Source organism: Zalophus californianus, chromosome 6 (genome assembly GCF_009762305.2).
Source record: "Zalophus californianus isolate mZalCal1 chromosome 6, mZalCal1.pri.v2, whole genome shotgun sequence".
In the NCBI taxonomy this organism is placed as follows: domain Eukaryota; kingdom Metazoa; phylum Chordata; class Mammalia; order Carnivora; family Otariidae; genus Zalophus; species Zalophus californianus.
The window spans coordinates 66235297-66254105 of record NC_045600.1 but is presented as its reverse complement, the minus strand read 5'-3'; positions in this window follow the sequence as shown (position 1 = coordinate 66254105).

The following is an 18809-nucleotide window of genomic DNA, read 5'->3' as shown; positions in this document are numbered from 1 at the left end:
TCTAGGATTATAATGATGTACAATACATGATACCTGCTCCACAGAACTCCAATCTTGCTGAGAAACTGAACATGCCCTACAAACACACTCTTCTAGAATACTGTATGGACAGAAACATGCACAAAGGCCATTGGAGCATCCCACAAGACAGGACTAGGTTTTTCTGACACATCTAGAAAGGCTCCATAGCTCTTATTCACTTCCAAAGTATACATTAGGATAATATTTCTTTTCTAGGTTGTTATGATTAAAATGCAACCATTTGAATTGACTGCTTGTATGAATTAGGCCTTTTACAGGTAGACTAATCTTGGTTTAATGGTGAGTTCCTAACGAAGTTAAAGTGAAGGTAGAATATCATTGTTAATGATGCAATTTCATCCAAATGTATATTTGGGGACTCAGTGTCTCAATGGGATCCTTTCTCCTAAAGTTTTGAAAACGCTTGTCCCTAATTCTGTAGAATGCTAGGAGTATTGCCATTTGTAGCCATAACACAGTTGCAGAATTCCAAAAGGACTATTTTGTTCCATTTACTATAGTAAAAAAGAAATCCTTGCTGAATATAAAACATTGCTGTTTTGATTATGTGAACTGATTGTGTGTAATTTTGCCGCTTCTTTTTATGTCATCATGTCCATTGAATCCCTTTTAAAGGAAAATCATTTTCTAGACTAAAATGTTATCATAAGAGCAGCTCTACTTTTGCTGACATGATTTTGATTAGGAAATTTAGATCTTCACTCTATACGAATACATTAGGAGAGGATTACTCTGATCGAGACTCCACAAGAGAGCTAAAATATACCACAAATAAATAATCAAGCATCTTGTATAAATTTAAAAATAAATCATGTATCATAAAGTAAAAATGGCCAGTTTCGGCTCAGAAAGAACACAGATAGCATTGCTAATTTGTAGCAGAGTGAATCCAGTAACATGGGTTTTTAATTAGATGGCAGAAACAGTAAGGTGACAGGGCTGAGAACAGGTAAATCATCCAGGAATAGCAAAGCACCGAGCACAGAGCCAGCTGGTGCGGAACTGCCTCGGTGTCAGAGATCTGAACTGCCTCCTCAAATGGGGACTGTTCAGACAGTCTGTCGCACAGCTGTTCTTACTCAGAAACAAACAGCCAGGTCTGGTAGTGGTATCACTCTGCAGGTACTATCATGAGAGTAAAGTTTCTAGGAAGGACTGGGTATCTCAGGGAGATGGAAAAAAAAAAAATCAAGCTTTACTGGAAACACCAAAAAGATGTATTTAAAAATATCTCCTTTCCTCTCATTTGCTTAATCCATTGCATTATGGATGTCAATCGGATTATTTAGTCAGAACTATTTTTATAAATCAGATTTGGGGTTCTTAAGAATTTGGGCTAAGAAGAATCAGTACAAAGTTGCTGGTGCTGTTTTTAATGTTGAACATGATCGCACAGAAACCCTGAGATTTTGTTTTTCAGGGAGATATCAATATGGGTAAAGACATTGTTCAGAATTGTTTCAGAAGGCAGGTCTTTACCTTAATTTCTTTTCCTTGATTGATGCTTTTATTTAAGGCCTTGAAAGACATCCTATTTGCTGAGACCCTCCCCCAATAATAATCGAAACTCACTATACTCATTAAAGTTAGAAATAACATGTGTAGAGAAGTTCAAAAGATAGAAAGTCAGTACTTATAATTAATAAAAGCAAACAAACAAACAAAAAACGTTTTGACCAAAAAGAAAGACAATGACTTTGTGAATTGGCACTCAAAGCAAATTAAAAGGACATTTCTCTAGGGCTATGGACTTAATTGCATGTCCCACCCCCAAATTCATATTTTGAAACCACAACCCCCAGTGTGACTCTATCTGGTTATAGGGCCTTCAGAAGGGATTTAAGATTAAACAATGTCCTAAGAGTGGGGGCCTTACTCCAGTAGGTTTTTGTGGCCTTATGAGAAGAGAGATCTCTCTCTCTCTCTCTCTCTCTCTCTCTCCCCCTCTTTTTTGGTGAGCACACAAAGATGAGGTCATGTGAGCACACAGGAAATGGCAGCCATCCGCAAGCCAGGAAGAGAGCTCTCAGCAGAAAGAGAACCCCGCCAGACCTTGATTGTGGACTTTCCAACAACCAAAACTGTGAGAAAATGAATTGCTGTTGTTTAAGCCACCCAGTCCACAATATTTTGTTATTGCAGCCGACACTGATACACCCAGGAACAAGTGAGGGCTCCCAGCAAAGCTACTGATGAGTCACAAGGACTGGACAGTGAGCAGGTGAGAACTGCGTCCAGGTGCTCCTGAAGTAGCAATGGGCCTGAACAGTCCAGCAGAGGTTGCCACAAATTTCAGACACTTGCCACCTCCCTTCCTATTGATGGTTTTGGCTTTAGTTTATCCATTTTGTTTTTTGTTTTGTTTTGTTTCGTTCTGTGTGCGTGTGGGTAGGAGAGAGCTGTTGTTTAGCTTTGGTTTGTCTGTTGTATGTAGAAACAGAAGCATGTCAATTGGGTAAATCATTGGCATTTCATTCATTTTGTTTGACAAAAACTATCTGGAAGAAACAAAGAAGAAAATCACCATCTTTACTAAATCTGAAAAATAATCTTTTATTGAGTATTTTCTATCAATGACTTTGATGGTTCTTGCTAATTTTTATACAAAAACCAACCAACCCCCTTTAGGAAATAAAAGTCTATTACTTTATCAAAAAAAAAAAAAACCTTCTAATTGCTTGCCTTGTTGAATTGGCAGAGGCTTAATGGAGGTGTCGCTAACAACACTTTCCCAAAGACAGAGTAGGACAACAATTCATTAAGTGAGATTCTAGTCAAAGTGAACACAAACATGGGGAGCAGTTTACCTTTGCCTTTGCTCGCCCCAACAGCTAAGCTTCTTAATCTTTTTCATCTCTACTCATATTGGTTTTCCATATTTGCATGTATCCCAGGTACCATCATCATTCATTCAAAAAATTATAATAAACACTGGCTAGGTATCGGAAGAGCAAAAATACACAAGAAGTTTGCTTGCTCTGAGAGAACTAAAAACATGTAAAGGGACAGACAATTATGCAGGCAACTAAATTATAATATTATAAACATTATGGTGGGAGCATGAATACGTCAACACTCTGTGAGTACAGAAGAGGGAGGAAATCAAAGAGGTCAATGGAAGAAATAATATTTGCTGTTGACCATGAGTGACAGGTTGTAATTTTCCATAAAAGTAGAGGAGAAATGACAGATATGATTCCTTTGTTCAGCATAGTATTAAAATATATATCTTAAAAGGCCTAAGGTCTCTCAATTCACACAATCCCCATCCCTGCTTTGCCAGATGCCTGATAATACTTAAATTTGCAACTTCCAGGATAGAATAAACAAAACTGTGGCATTTGGAGGATGGAGAGCATCACCTAGCACTTTCTGGGAACTGTAAATACTTTAATATAGTTCAGCATACATTTCATTGAGATTATGGTTACACAATATTTGTAATAATTGCTAACAGCTGAGTACTTAGCTTGTACCACTTTTAAGTACTTAACATGTATTAACTCCATTACCCTTCAGAATGATCCCATGCAAAGTTAGGATTATTATTATTCTAGAAGAGGAAATCAAGACAGAGAAAGGCTTGGTATCTCACCCAAAGTCATGCAACATGTAGACTTAAGATGTGAAACCAGGTGAAGATGTGAGCTCCCAAACACCAATACATACTGTAAAAAAAGTAGAATGAGGGAGAGGGAATGGTCTTGAATATCATTCTAAGGAATTTGTATTTTATTCTGTGGTAATAGGGAGCCATTAAAGGTTTTTAAGAAGAGAATGACTGCCCAACTTTGTGTTTTAGAAAGATAACAGGGAGGATGCATGGGAGGGGAATGAAGACTTTATTCAAAGGGAATAATCAGGAAACAAAAGCGATTAATCTAGACAGAAAGAAAAAGAGAGAGGAACAGGGCAGTAACAAGGCAGTCCCTCTTGTTCTTGCCCCCCATCCCAGTCAGCCAGGATTTTGATTGCTATGCCCGTCTCCCCTACTGAAACTTACTGGCCATGTCACTTCCTCTATCTCCTAGGTTCCGAGTTTCTGTACCGTTCAAGATGACAGTTAAAGAACCTGTTGCTTTAATATATGTTAACGCATTAGTTAAGCAGAAAGGGGCAACTTCACCCTCAATTCCCTCTTCAGAGCAGAGCCCATGTGAGAGGTGAGTTTAAGGTAGAGTAATTCTGAACTCAGATATAAAACAGAGTTGGAAATCCAAAGAACAGGAGGAATTTAACAGAATTATCAGGTTATACCATGTAAATCAGCCATCTTTACATAAATTTATGTGTGTAGTCTTAGTCTGTGTACCCATAATTTCAAAAATTAATTCTTTGGGTAGGGAGAGATCCTAGAATTAGATATTGACTTTTTTCACTTAGCCTTTTTTCATTTTTATTTTTGAAATTTTTCATATATATGTGTATATATGTTTTATGTAAATTATAAAACATAATAGCAAAATGAACATCATGTCGACTACCCAAGCCCCTAGATTTTTAAAACAGAACATCATTTATTTACTATCATGTGTTCATTATTTGTCCTTTCATCTGATTGCAAGCTTGGCAAACTAAACTGATTGCACTCTGTGACTGAGAAAGGGTTTTGTGTCTGAGAACACCCATGAGAGACCTGTCAAGGGTTTATTTGCATAAAATACCTAGGAACTTACTGGAAAAGAACTCATCTTAAGGAAACAGGGAAGTGAGGGGGAAAGAAAGATTGAAAGATCCAAGGGTCTTAGGCCACTATGTGAGAGGCATGCACCAGACTATCCATCACTGTCCCACCCCCAAGTCTTAGAAAAAAACCCTGAAATAGCCACTTGACTAAAATGTTTGTGTGATATCAAGAGCACAGGACAGCATTGGCAGAGTCCTCAGCTTTGATACCTTGGCATCCACAAATAAGGAGTGGCAAACATGGAAATGTGGGAAGACGCTTTGTGGATGTTCTGGCAAAAGTCAGATTCACAGCCTTCTGAGGTTAAACAATGGCTTTACAGAAACTTCAGTTGAATTCCACATCTCATCAGAAGCCTCTTATGGTACTGTCATCAGAGCAAGAACAGAGGCAAGGGTGGATTCCACATAGCCTAGAGAACCACTCTGCTTTCTAAATGCACTGACTTGGACTCTGAGCACTGACTAATGTGTCTTAATATGAGGAGGATTCCTCCCTGGGAATTTTAGGGGAATCACGGCTCTAATTGTTTTTTAATTAAAAATATTACTTGATTTCTAATATATTTTTCTCCTGTCTATTCCATGACAAACATGTGAAGCCTAGATTTGTGGTAAAATGGTTGCAATTTTATCTGGAGCAACTAAGAATTTGGAAACTGCTTTACTCCTTTCTCATGGGCAGGAATCTCATTGACTTTGAATACGTCAATCTAAATGGAAAATTCTTCTCCACGTTTTTTAAAGACAAACAGAACCCCTGTTATCTCTGAATCATTGAACAAAAAGTAAAGGAAATTTAACTGGATTTTAGTAATTAAGTTTTCAGCATCATACGCAGATATTAAAGATAGTTTCCTACTAATTATGCTATCCTTAAAAATGAATATATTTGGATCAGGAAGAAAGGATCATTTTTTATCCACTCTAATCTTCGCTACAACTGTCCTAGGGCCTGTTTGTTTCTCACGGCAGGGAAGTGAAAAGTGTGAAGTGACGAGAAGGGCTTTCAAATGCCATTAGCAACATTTCCCTGTCTGCAGATATCTTGAAACTCTGTTTCAGATACCAATACTGTTCAACCTAGAACCTCATTTACACATGAAAAGAGATAACTGAGAATTGGCAGGCATTTGAGGAAAACCACCAGCAAGAGAGAAACTAAAGTCAACACAGTCCATCCACACAGAAAGAAGCTATACCACACCAATGCAACAGTGCTATTGGAGGACTCAACCAGTTACTACATTTCCAAGAGAGAGATTGAAGAGGGTAACACATCCATATTTTAAATTGAGATAGACTCAGTATTACAATATTATAAACTGAATTAGGGGAATGACAGAAGATAACAAAATATAAAACTGCTCCTTAAAAAAAAAAAAAAAAGCCTGAGCCTACAAGGAACAGACTATTACTATGTTTCATAAATTCTTACAGAGGACCCAAAATGTGGAAACCTTCCAAACTGATTCACTGAGATGTGACCCTGACAACAAAATTAAAAAAGAGTAACACTCAAAAAGAGAACCTCTAGACCTATATTGTTTATAAATGTTTAGAAACAAAATACTAGCAAATTACTAAAAGCAGTATGTAAAAGAAAAATACATTATGAAGTAGGTTTTATCCCAAAAGTTCAAGGATGCTTCAACATCTGGAAAACTGTTAATGTGGTATTTACATATTGAAGAATAAAAACCATATAATCATCACAGTAGACACAGAAAATCATTTCATAAAATTCAGCACTAGGTTTTATTAAAAAATAGTAAATTAGCAATGGAAGGAATCTTTTTTTGTTTGGTAATGGGTTATGTACAAAATAGCTATGGAAAACTTAAATGTAATGGAAAAATTAGAGACAATTTCATTTCAGTCAGGAGCTATTCAAGAACACCCATTATCACTGCTACAATGTAGTGATAGGAGGGGTTCACCTCAGATACATAAAGGTATGTGTTGTCTGTAAGAACCGCAAAACATGGCTCAGTTGGTTAAGCAGCTGCCTTTGGCTCAGGTCATGAGCTTGAGGTCCTGGGATCCAGCCCCTCGGCAGGCTCCCTGCTTAGCTCAGCAGGGAGTCTGCTTCTCCTTCTGCCCCGCCCCCTGACTTGGGCACTCTCTCTCTCTCTCTCTCTCTCAAATAAATAAAATCCTTGGGGCGCTTGGGTGGCTCAGTTGTTAAGCGTCTGCCTTCAGCTCAGGTCATGATCCCAGGGTCCTGGGATTGAGTCCCACATCGGGCTCCCTGCTCAGTGGGAAACCTGCTTCTCCCTCTCCCACTCCCCCTGCTTGTGTTCCCTCTCTCGCTGTCTCTCTCTGTTGAAAAATAAATAAAATCTTTAAAAATAAATAAATAAATAAAATCTTTTAAAAAAAAAGACTTCAAAACAGTAACAAACCAACTAAAATTCAGTCTACTTTTATTATTACTATGAGCCAGCAACTCTAAACAGTATCAATGATAAAATACTTCTCTCTGAAAAAAATATATATTGTTAGTCTAAGTTTTAAAACTACAGTTTTGGTGACTGTTTTTGTAAATATACATATGTTTTAAACTAGCACATTTTATTATTCTTCTCTTAGTAACTTATAATATATCTGGAAGCCAATATGGAGAATTCTTAGTTACACAGTCAGTCCCTGACAGAGGGCTCAGTTACACTGATTTCTATTGAGAGAAAAGTTCATAACAGTTCAGAATTAGTCAAAGTTGCTTCTTCAGGCATTGTTCTTGTCTAGAACCTCTATTCCATTACACATTCCTGCATTTAAAGAACAGATTTTAAACAAAATATAATAATATCAAAGTGATTATAAAGATAAAGAAAGTGAACTGGACTTAAATTCTGTCATTGTATGAATGCCAGGAAAAAGACAAAAGATACTGGGCTTGAATGCCTTGATCATTTCCCCTAAGAACTTAACACTTGTTTTACAGCAATGGATCAAATGATGACAATGTTTGGTATTATTCAACTATTTCCACCAATTTTTGCAAAAGAAGAAAAGCTTTGGATGTTTCAACCAAATGTAATAGAAATTTATGATGACTTTCTGATGAGGATGTTTTAGTGGAACTTTTTCATACACAGAGATATTTGGAAGATAGAATTAATACCTAGGGAACATGGACATGGACAGTATTACAATTTGTGGAATATATTAAGAAATAAGATCTGGCAAATGTAGGGATCCGAAGGGGTACGTGCACCCCGATGTTTATAGCAGCAATGTCCACAATAGCCAAACTGTGGAAAGAGCCAAGATATCCATCGACAGATGAATGGATAAAGAAGATGTGGTATATATATACAATTGAATATTATGCAGCCATCAAAAGGAATGAGATCTTGCCATTTGCAACAATGTGGATGGAACTGGAGGGTGTTATGCTGAGTGAAATAAGTCAATCAGAGAAAGACATGTATCACATGATCTCACTGATATGAGGAATTCTTAATCTCAGGAAACAAACTGAGGGTTGCTGGAGTGGGGGTGGGGTGGGAGGGATGGGGTGGCTGGGTGATAGACATTGGGCAGGGTATGTGCTATGGTGAGTGCTGTGAATTGTGCAAGACTGTTGAATCACAGATCTGTACCTCTGAAAGAAATAATGCAATATATGTTAAGAAAAAAAAAAAGAAGAAGATAGCAGGAGGGGAAGAATGAAGGGGGAGAAATCAGAGGGGGAGACGAACCATGAGAAATGATGGTCTCTGAAAAACAAACTGAGGGTTCTAGAGGGGAGGGGGGTGGGGGTACGGGTTAGCCTGGTGATGGGTATTAAAGAGGGCACATTCTGCGTGGAGCACTGGGTGTTATGCACAAACAATGAATCATGGAACACTACATCAAAAACTAATGATGTAATGTATGGTGATAAACATAAAAATAAAAAATTTAAGAAAAAAAGAAAATACACAAGAAGAAAGCATGTTTCATAGGAACAAAGAGAATAAGTCCAAGAAAATCAATAACCACAATAAATATGACAACTTAAGTTCTCCTATTAAAAGATGGAGACTTTGGGGTGCCTGGGTGGCTCAGTCATTAAGCATCTGCCTTCGGCTCAGGTCATGGTCCCAGGGTCCTGGGATCGAGCCCCGCAACAGGCTCCCTGCTCAGCGGGAAGCCTGCTTCTCCCTCTCCCACTCCCTCTGCTTGTGTTCCCTCTCTTGCTAAGTCTCTCTCTGTCAAATAAATAAATAAATAAATAAGAAATAAGATCTGGGGCACCTGGGTAGCTCACTTGGTTGAGCGTCCGACTCTTGGTTTTGGCTCTGGTCATGATCTCAAGGTCATGAGACCAAACCCCACACAGGCGCCACGCTTAGTGGGAGTCTGCTTGAGATTCTCTCTCTCCCTTTCCCTCTGTTCCTCCTCCCATGCTCTCTCTCTCTCACAAATAAATAAATAAATCTTTAAAAAAAAGAAACAGGATCTTTGGAAATCACTGAAAATGTTATTCTTATGTTTAAGACTTTTTCTATTTGTTTGTCTTGCTTCATGTGAAAAAAACTTTAAAATTAAAACTAATTGAAAGTCTATCTACTATGAGCAAAAATGGATTATAAACCTAGCTCTACTATTAAACATGAATATACCAGGATTCATTTTTCCACAGTTTAATTGACAAATTTGCAGAAGTTAAGCCTTAAAAATAGAAATTGTAAGGTTATTTATTAGTGAGACAGACTACATATATAGTTATTCTCTTTTCAAAAAATATATTAATATAATTAAATATTATTAATCCACAGATTTTTTTCCTCATAAGTACTGTAATATTTGTACTATTTTTATATATTAATTTTAATTGGCATGTATATAAGTATAAATTTCAATTAAAATTTCTAATCTGTCTGCATTTCTTTTCTGGCCATTATATTACTTATTTCATTTCATGATTATTACTGAAAATAATTTTGTCATGTAGAGGACAGAATGCTAAAAAATTATCTACTCTAGATGTCAAGTACATTAGGTATATTACTGTATCTACCTAGAAAATACAAGACTGTCAACAGAAAAATCTCGTAGAAATTATGAGACAGCTTTTTGATGTGGGATGATATTAACTTTCCCACCATAGCAACAACAAAACTCGAAAAGACCAAAAGTTAATACTAAATAAGCACTAAACTATAAAACTATTAAATGTCATAAAATAAAATGAATAATGAATGGAATGGAAAAATTCAATATTTTATTGTATTTTATTTTTTGAGAAAGAGTGTGTGTGCATCATTGCTCTAGCGGCAGGACACAGAGGATAGAGGGAGAGAAAGAATCTTAAGCAGGCTCCAAACTCAGCGCACAGTCTGATGCCGGGCTGCATCTCACGACTGTGCTATCTTGACCTGAGCAGAAATCAAGAGTCCATGGCTCAATCAACTGAACCACCCAGGTACCCCAGAAGATGCATTATTTTAAAGATCTAAATCTCTTCACCCCCAATTAGCTGATAAAGAATCAGGTTAAGAATCATACAATTGGAATTTAAAGTGACTTTAAAATTCTAGTTCAGGGCACCTGGGTGGCTCAGTCATTAAGTGTCTGCCTTCGGCTCAGGTCATGATCCCAGGGTCCTGGGATCGAGCCCCGCATCGGGCTCCCTGCTCCGCGGGAAGCCTGCTTCTCCCTCTCCCACTCACCCTGCTTGTGTTCCCTCTCTCGCTGGGTCTCTCTCTGTCAAATAAATAAATAAAATCTCTTTTAAAAAACACACAAATAAATAAAAAAATAATAAAATGTTTAAAAATAAAATAAGTAAAATAAAATAAAATTCTAGTTCAATCTCTTCAATTTACCAGCAACACTACCACAATCAGGGTATTAATATTTTAGGACCACTCTGAGATGGACGGTAACCAGACTAGGGCATTGATTTCCCCATCAATGGGGAAATGTGTGATGTGGGGGCCTTCATATTAAAGAAACGCTAAGATGCAACCTTACAGGAGAATAAAATCTCCTGCACCAATTTTATGACACAATTTTATCAATTCTCCCACCATTGTGATCCTCAGTTTGAAACACCAATGAAATCATATGGAGACAACAGAGACACACTCCACTTAGCATTCATGAACACTCAAGACTCTGTCTTCAAAATCTCCAGAACCAGTTGCATAAAAACAATTCACTGATTAAGGACTTTCATGAAACATCATTTGTTGAAACTGCTGTTGATTCTGACCTAAGAAATTCTCATTTTTAATGACACTGTTCTCTGGCAACACATATATATGATGACCTCACTAGATTTGGAAGCCCCCCCCCAAAAAAGAAACTATTCTTAAAGAAATACATTCTATGACTTGCCAACCTCTGGTTAAGTAAATCAAAAATCTTAAAATCTCCTATTCTTAGTTGGGGGCAGTCCCTATTAACCTTTTAATCATATTTACCAACATTTAATTATAGGGTATTCCTAATTTCACTGAAGATTATTTAAAATAAATGCTCACATAGAGACAAAGCATTAATTCCAGACATTTTGTAGATTAATAAGAAAATTTCTATTATGTACATTGGAGATATTGTACACATACTTTCTGCCCGGGAATCTCTCATTTTCTCCTAATATCTGAGTTCCCTTCTCAGAGTCTAAGACCTAGTGCCTTCTTAGGGCCCACTTCTTGAAGCAAAATCTTTTCTGTATCCTCTATTCCCTTTCTCTCATGGCATCCCCTTTAGCCAGTGTCCAAATGTGACAAGTTGATAAAAACTATTTTCTGGGGCGCCTGAGTGGCTCAGTCATTGGGCATCTGCCTTCGGCTCAGACCATGATCCCAACGTCCTGGGATCGGGACCTGCTTCAGGCTCCCTGCTCAGCGGGAAGCCTGCTTCTCCCTCTCCCTCTGCTGCTCACCCTGCTGTGCCCTCTCTCTCTGTCAAAGAAATAAATAAAATCTTAAAAAAAAAAAACTATTTTCCTCTATGAGTGTGCAGAAAATTTGGGAGTATAAAAGATTCTAAAATAAGGAAATAATTGAAAATAAAGTAGATTTGAGGGATAACTAATTTCAATTTAAAACCTCTTTCCTCTATTTGCCTTTACTATTCTGGAAGCTTCTATTTCTATCTAGGTCAGACTTTGTTTCTCTTAGTCTTGACACAAACTTTGTCAAGCCACCACCATCTTCTGGTCTCCATTCCCCAGGTCAGAGTCAGAGAAGCTTTCTGAATGTCTAAGTTTCGTCATCCATTCTCAGAGTGCCACAAAATTCTACTCTGCCTGCAAAATCTGTGGATCACTCTTTCCCTATTTCTAAACTCATGCTCATTTAGTATTTACCCTGCTTCTCCCAATTTTTTTCTCCTCTGACCCTAACCATGGAAGAAGGTTCCACTCACCCTGTTCTTATCTATTGGTCTAGAATGTGCAACTAAGAATTTATAATAAAAATCATAGAGTCATGATAACTCCCACATGCCCTGCCATGCACTCTCCCCGAGCGCATAACAAAGCAGGCAGCTTGACTAATAGAATATTTAGACTAGCAGTGAAGAGAGAGATCTTTTTCCCTCCTGTACTCTGAATAAATAAATTAGTCTGACCAAATGAAGAAATGTGGTGTCACATGATTTATTTGGGCCGGAGCTGACACTCGTAAGACAGAGCCTCATTATCTGCTTACAGAAACTTAAGCAGAGGTCAAGAGACACATCCTCTGATTTGGGTGTCATATGTGAACATCATGGAGAAGAACTTGAACCTGGTCTTCAATAGGAGTCCAAACATATACTAATATGTCTTATAGACTAAAAGGGATTGAAAATGGAAGCCAGATTACATGGAGAAACAAAGGTCTCCTAAGAGAAAACACATCGTGAGTGAAGCTCAAAGTTGGTGTTGCCAGGCAAAGTTAAGCCCCCCATTCCGAGGATGGAGGTCCAGGAACAGAGGACCAGTGTATGAAGGCTGCAAACTCAGTGCTGACTGGGTCTCACGGCCATGGGACTGCCACCACTAACAACCTACACACTGAAAGGGAAGGTATATCCTTGCTGGACAGAAAGAAATTTTACTTCCAAAGGCCAAAAGTGGAGGCAGCTAGAAACTATACTATGTGGCCCCCGAGATAGTGTGGAACAGGTCCATCATTCCTATACCAAATTTTAGGGACCTGGAGGCAGGCTAGGGAAAATGAAAGTCCAGCTGGAGCAGAGAGAAGCAGAGGCAGACCGTGGGGCTGCAATTCCAATTCTCCTCACCTCTTTTGGAAGTGCCTACAGAGATCCCACACAGATGAGCATGAAAAGGCATTGCTCTTCTTGGCAGGTGAAGTCTTTGGACCCATTGTGCCCCGGAACAAATAACTAAAATGCTCTCACCTAGGACCCATTAGCTGTGGGATCTAGTGTAATGGCGGAGAGTAATATCTCAGTACAAAACTAGGGACCATGTAGACTAAGGGGAAAAACATGAGATGTTTTCCTGACAAATACTTTTCTGGGAAGAAATAAACTATTTTTCAACAAAAAAAATTCAAATATAACCAAATGAGCTCTTTGGTTCCAATTTTTTATTTAAATTCTGGTTAGTCAACATATAGGGTAGTATTGGCTTCAGGAGTAGAATTTAGTGATTCATCACTTACATACAACACCCAGGGCTCATCACAAGTGCCTTCCTTAACAACCATCACCCACCAAATAAGGCCTTTTATTTTTTTATTTTTTTTTATGATTTTACTGATTTATTTGACAGAGAGAGACACACAGCGAGAGAGAGAACACAAGCAGGGAGAGTGGGAGAGGGAGAAGCAGGCTTCCCGCTGAGCAGGGAGCCCGATGCGGGGCTCTATCCCAGGACCCTGGGATCATGACCTGAGCCGAAGGCAGACACTTAACCGACTGAGCCACCCAGGCGCCCCTAAATAAGGTCTTTTATTGGCAGGATGAGACATTTAAGAAGGAGAATAAACAGGGGCTTACGCCTGGGCGTCAGATAAACCCACCGATTAGAGATCCCTTTCCATTGAAAAGTAGCATTAAAAGTGCAAATTACACTAGAGCAAAATCTATTCACACTGCAGTATACATTTAAAATATCCAAATTAATAGATTGAGGGAGAAGAGTCTGGAGTGTTAGTTCTGGAGAAAGGAGTTCATTGTTTGAAAAATTGGCAGCATTGAGAACTAAAGGGAAAGGTCATGAGGTTCCAGTTGACAGAACAGGAGGCAAAATGGTGCATGAAGAAAGGTGAACAAAGGCCTTTGGGAGGGTTTCTAAGACAAACTTACAGTCCCCATAAACAACTGCCCAGATTTCTAGCACAAACTACTTGTATGCTATGAAAGGTCATTTTAATGTAGCAATTGACTTTCTGCTAATGATAACCCGATAAGCTGGTTGTTAATGATAAGGATTAGAGCAAGAATCACATTACACATAAAAAGCATGTACAAATAAATCAATAAACAATTTTAACACATGTATTTAAGGTCCCATTATTTTTATATTGTGCCTTTTCCCTGCAAAAACTAGTATCATTTTTGCCTTGTCTTTTCGGTATCTGTTACATAAAGTCCAATTGAGTTGAAAGAAATTGTACTATATAGCTATTAGTGAAAGTATTAATTCCCTTTGAATAAAGTATTTGTCCTTTTTTTAAAGGAAAACAAAAGATACTGAGATATAGATATAGAAATCCCTAACTCGAGAAATTAAACCAATTTTTTTGGTTCATTAGTGTTCCTTTTTTGTCAGCTTTCAGTATCTTTACACCTTCTGAAATGCTCAATTCTATTCATGTACACTCTATTGTTCTCCTTGTTTCAACTACTGGCAAAATCACAAAACAGAAGACAAAGGAAGTCATAATATTCTATCAGTTCAAATCGAAGGACCACGCATTTAGGAAGGATTCAAGCCTGCTTTTGCAAAATGATCCTGAAACACAAAAACATGATGAATATATCAAAAATATTTCTCACATACTGCCTGCCATAAAAAGATTGTTTGAACTAAACATCATTATTGCACTGTTGTCAACATGTTAGAATATAGAGATAAGCCACACACATGCCTAAGCTCTATCATGATCCACAAATTACTGTTATTTTTGCTATTGCTGGTTTGTTTTTAACATTTAATATTTTCCAGAGCACACTAACCCAGACCTTGGATTCTATTTCTGTCAGTTTATTTTTCTTCAAATTATGAGACAAATTCTGAGCAATCCTTTGAACCTCTTGAATGTTTTAAAGTGTATTACTGATGAATGATATCATCTAGGTCGGAGGCTGTCATTGACATGGTGTTTTGTCATATAAATGTAAGCAAGGCTAAGGAAAGGTTGCTGTGATTTAAAGGGCTTATTGTGATTGAAAGACTTGCTTTGTTTCATATAACAAGGTATCGTTTTTTTAATCATTTAGAATTGACCTATCTGGTTGGTAGATCATAAAAATTTAGAGATTATAAAGGATCTCAAAACTACCTCATTGAAACCCTTTCTTCTTTCTATGAGGAATCAGTGGCCCAAAGTTTAAATGGCTCGCCCAATATCACTCAACTAAAACAAGGGGCTGGGGGACCTAGAATCCACCTTTCTGCTCCACTGCTGAGTCCCTCCTAGTATGCCTGACATTTCATCTTGTGGCTAGCTATGCTTATTAGAAAATTTACTATAAGAAGATCTTAAGAAAAGCAAAACATTTAACTGATGCTGGCCCTAACTCTAGTTCCAATAAAATACATTAATTGGCTTTGGGAATCATCATGATTTTGCTTACTGGTTATCATCCCACTTCTATAGAGTTGGTATATTTTAAAACTTCACTAACATCTAAGTGAACATGAATCGAAGGATTCAGACTGTAGACTTTCCAAATGTGTCACAGAAAAAAAATGTGCAAATTAGAGGATCCAGGCATAAGGTGTATACCGGTTATGTTGTTGACAGTTACATGGTCAGATCGCTGTGTTCCAGCTCGCAAATCAAGTGTTTCAGTGTGCCATAAGATAGCAGGAAAATGTGATTCTATGATTTGTCATCCATCTGGAAGTTTTATCTGATAGAAACAAAAAAATTAAGTCCTGAGAAAATAATTAATATACATTTTTTTTCCTACAAAGCTTGTTGTGCTAAGGTCTGCTCCAAACCGGAATACCTGAAAATCCAGGACTGAGTCTCCACGGACAGAACCAAAAAAGGAATAGTAATTTGATTGCTATGGATAACCAAATTTAAGCATTTTGACTGAAACAAAGTTAAGTATGCAGGGTAAATTATTTGGATGTTGTTTAACCAAGTGATAGAAGCAGAAATTAATAGTAAAAGAAGAAATGTTTCATTCAAAATAAAAATGAATACTGGAATTAAAAAAAAAAAATCCTGAGGGGCACCTGGGTGGCTCAGTTGGTTAAGCGTCTGCCTTCGGCTCAGGTCATGATCCCAGGATCCTGGGATTGAGCCCCACATCGGGCTCCCTGCTCAGCGGGAGGCCTGCTTCTTCTCCCTCTCCCTCTGCCTGCCGCTCTGCCTACTTAAGTGTGTTCTCTCTCTATCTCTCTGTCGAATGAATAAACAAAATCTTTAAAAAAAAAATCCTGAATATAAGGACCGTGAGCTTCATAATTCTAAGGATGAAGAGGAAGAAAGATGCATTATTATAAACTTCTCTCCAGATATTAGATACAAAGAGATAAAAAGCTATTCGATAACTATTGGGCAACCACTATGTCCAGGACACTGTTGTAGGCACAGCGAAGGATTTTAGCAAAAATAAAACAGACAAGATCCCTGTTCTCAGGAAAGCTAGCATTCTATTAAAGGAAGGCAGTGGATAAAAACGAAGAGATTCACTGAATGATGTTCCTATTCTTTTGTTGTTTTCCAAGTGTCAGGTTTCCACTTCTAAATCAAAAGAGTTTGAAGCAAGTAAAGAGGGAAAAAAATCTACATCTCTTTTCATATTTGATTTCTTTTTCTGCCAGAAAATTATCCAGTGATTGTCTATAAAATTTTGATTTCATCTCCTTAAATATGAATACCTATTTAGGCACATTAAATGTTTTTCATATGAATGAATCAATTTTATAGTTAATTAAACAAACACGGATTGAGTATCTGCTACTTGCCAGACACTTGCACGGGGACTAGGAATATACATTTCAAGGACTCTTACAGGGTAAAGACAAGCAAAGACAATTATCTTGACGTCCTGGAAGCGTCAATACTCTTGTCCTCAGAAAATGTAGATAATAATAATGCTTAATTTTTAGCAACACTATTTCTAATAATTCCATTTCCACCACCATTTTTAATCACATGTCCATACTGTCTGGCCCTTATAACTTTTCATGATATGTGTTATGTTATCTTTCCTGTTTTATAGATGAGAAACCAGGTGGATACAGGTTAAATATTTTCCAAGGCTGCACAGGTGATAAATATATAATGAGATAAATTTATCATCCAGGAATATTTCTTTAGTTTTGGACCATTTCTTATTCCAAGGCCTGCACTCCTTCTACCAAACCCCCCAGAGTCCTGTTTATCTACCACTCCCTACTATTTCCAAGCATTTAGGCACTTCTTTATATTTGTTCAAAAGTTCAAGTAAATTGTAGAGAGTGATTTGTTTAGAGAGTGCGTTTATGGCACTGCCCCCACAAAACATGGTAATGGAGACCCCAAAATGACTTGCCTCTCTGTGAAATGATGTGCCCTATTGTGTAGGAGTGTGCTTTACTCCTAAGATATGAGATGCATGCAAATCATTTCCATGTTGTAGGCAGGCTTCTGAGCAATATGTAAATAAGTGAGAGAAAAAATATCCACATTAATAAACAGCCCTTTGGATATATGAAACCCATCTGCAACATTAGGTAAAGAGTTTGTATACTGTGTAGTCAGACGGGATGTCCATATTGCATTCCTCAGTGTCTGTAAGGGAAAACAGAATGATGGTTCAGGTAGGGCGGTGCCATATGGCTGAATCCATGAAAATATCACAGAGTTATTTTTTTTCAGCAACTGTGATCAGTCCATGTAAGCAAGGATCAAGTCTCTGCAAATAGAATTATGACACTCCAAGTTTCATCCTGTTTCCAAGGTCTCTTTCTCACACATCCTGCTGAGATTAACCTATAATATTTCTCTGCACGTGGATTGAGTTCTCCTAAAATAGGGGATGGCGACCAAAGGGAAATTGCAAGTAGAAGAGACACAAGCAACAGAAATGGCCCAAAGTGAGAATCACAGATTGACAATACAACATGTGCCAGTGAGCCCATGGCTGACATTATCAAGTAAGATGACTCAGAGGGAGAAAAAAAAAATCCACCAAGGGAACTGTTAACTCACACCAAACAGGAAATGACTGATTGAAGACAGAACAGAAATGCAAAGCCAAGACCCAAATCAAGTCAGAGATCTTTAGCTGTGCCCTTGTGGGACAGGACCATAACATATAATTGCACCTGTACTTGCCTGATATTATGGCCACTCTCTTGGAGAAGTGGGAATGAGAGCGAGAGAATAACAAGCATGCTGTCATTTCTTTTTCCCTTAATTTCTCGACTTATTATTTTTGTATTCCTTTCCTAATGAGATTAGGGGTTCAATTTTGTTGTAATAGCCACAAAATAAGAATTGAAGGATGACAGAATACAAACAGAGTTAGTCAAATTTACCTGTGACATTGGCAGGGTGTTCACCTCACCCTCTCTTATAAGCCTAAAACTCTAGATAAAATAGACTGCTTCTTTGGCTGCTATTACCACCTGCTTTGGAAAAGATGACTTTTGATGTCTTTAATAATATTGTTGCAAATTACACCATGCAACCTAAGAAACTCAACAACTTTTGGCTAGGGTCTGCCCGGGCTCACATCAGAATTCCGACCACTTTGTCCCACAAGCGAACTCTACTTTTATTTGACACATGAAGCCTATGCGTGCTTGCTCTCAACACCCAACTCTGGATGTAATGCTCAAATGTATTTTAATCAATATTCGGTTTGATACCTCAAGCTAACTTACCTTCTGCTGACAAGGCCGCAGAGAGGCAATAAAGAGGCCTACAACTCCTGAGACCCCAGGCAACGATAGCAGA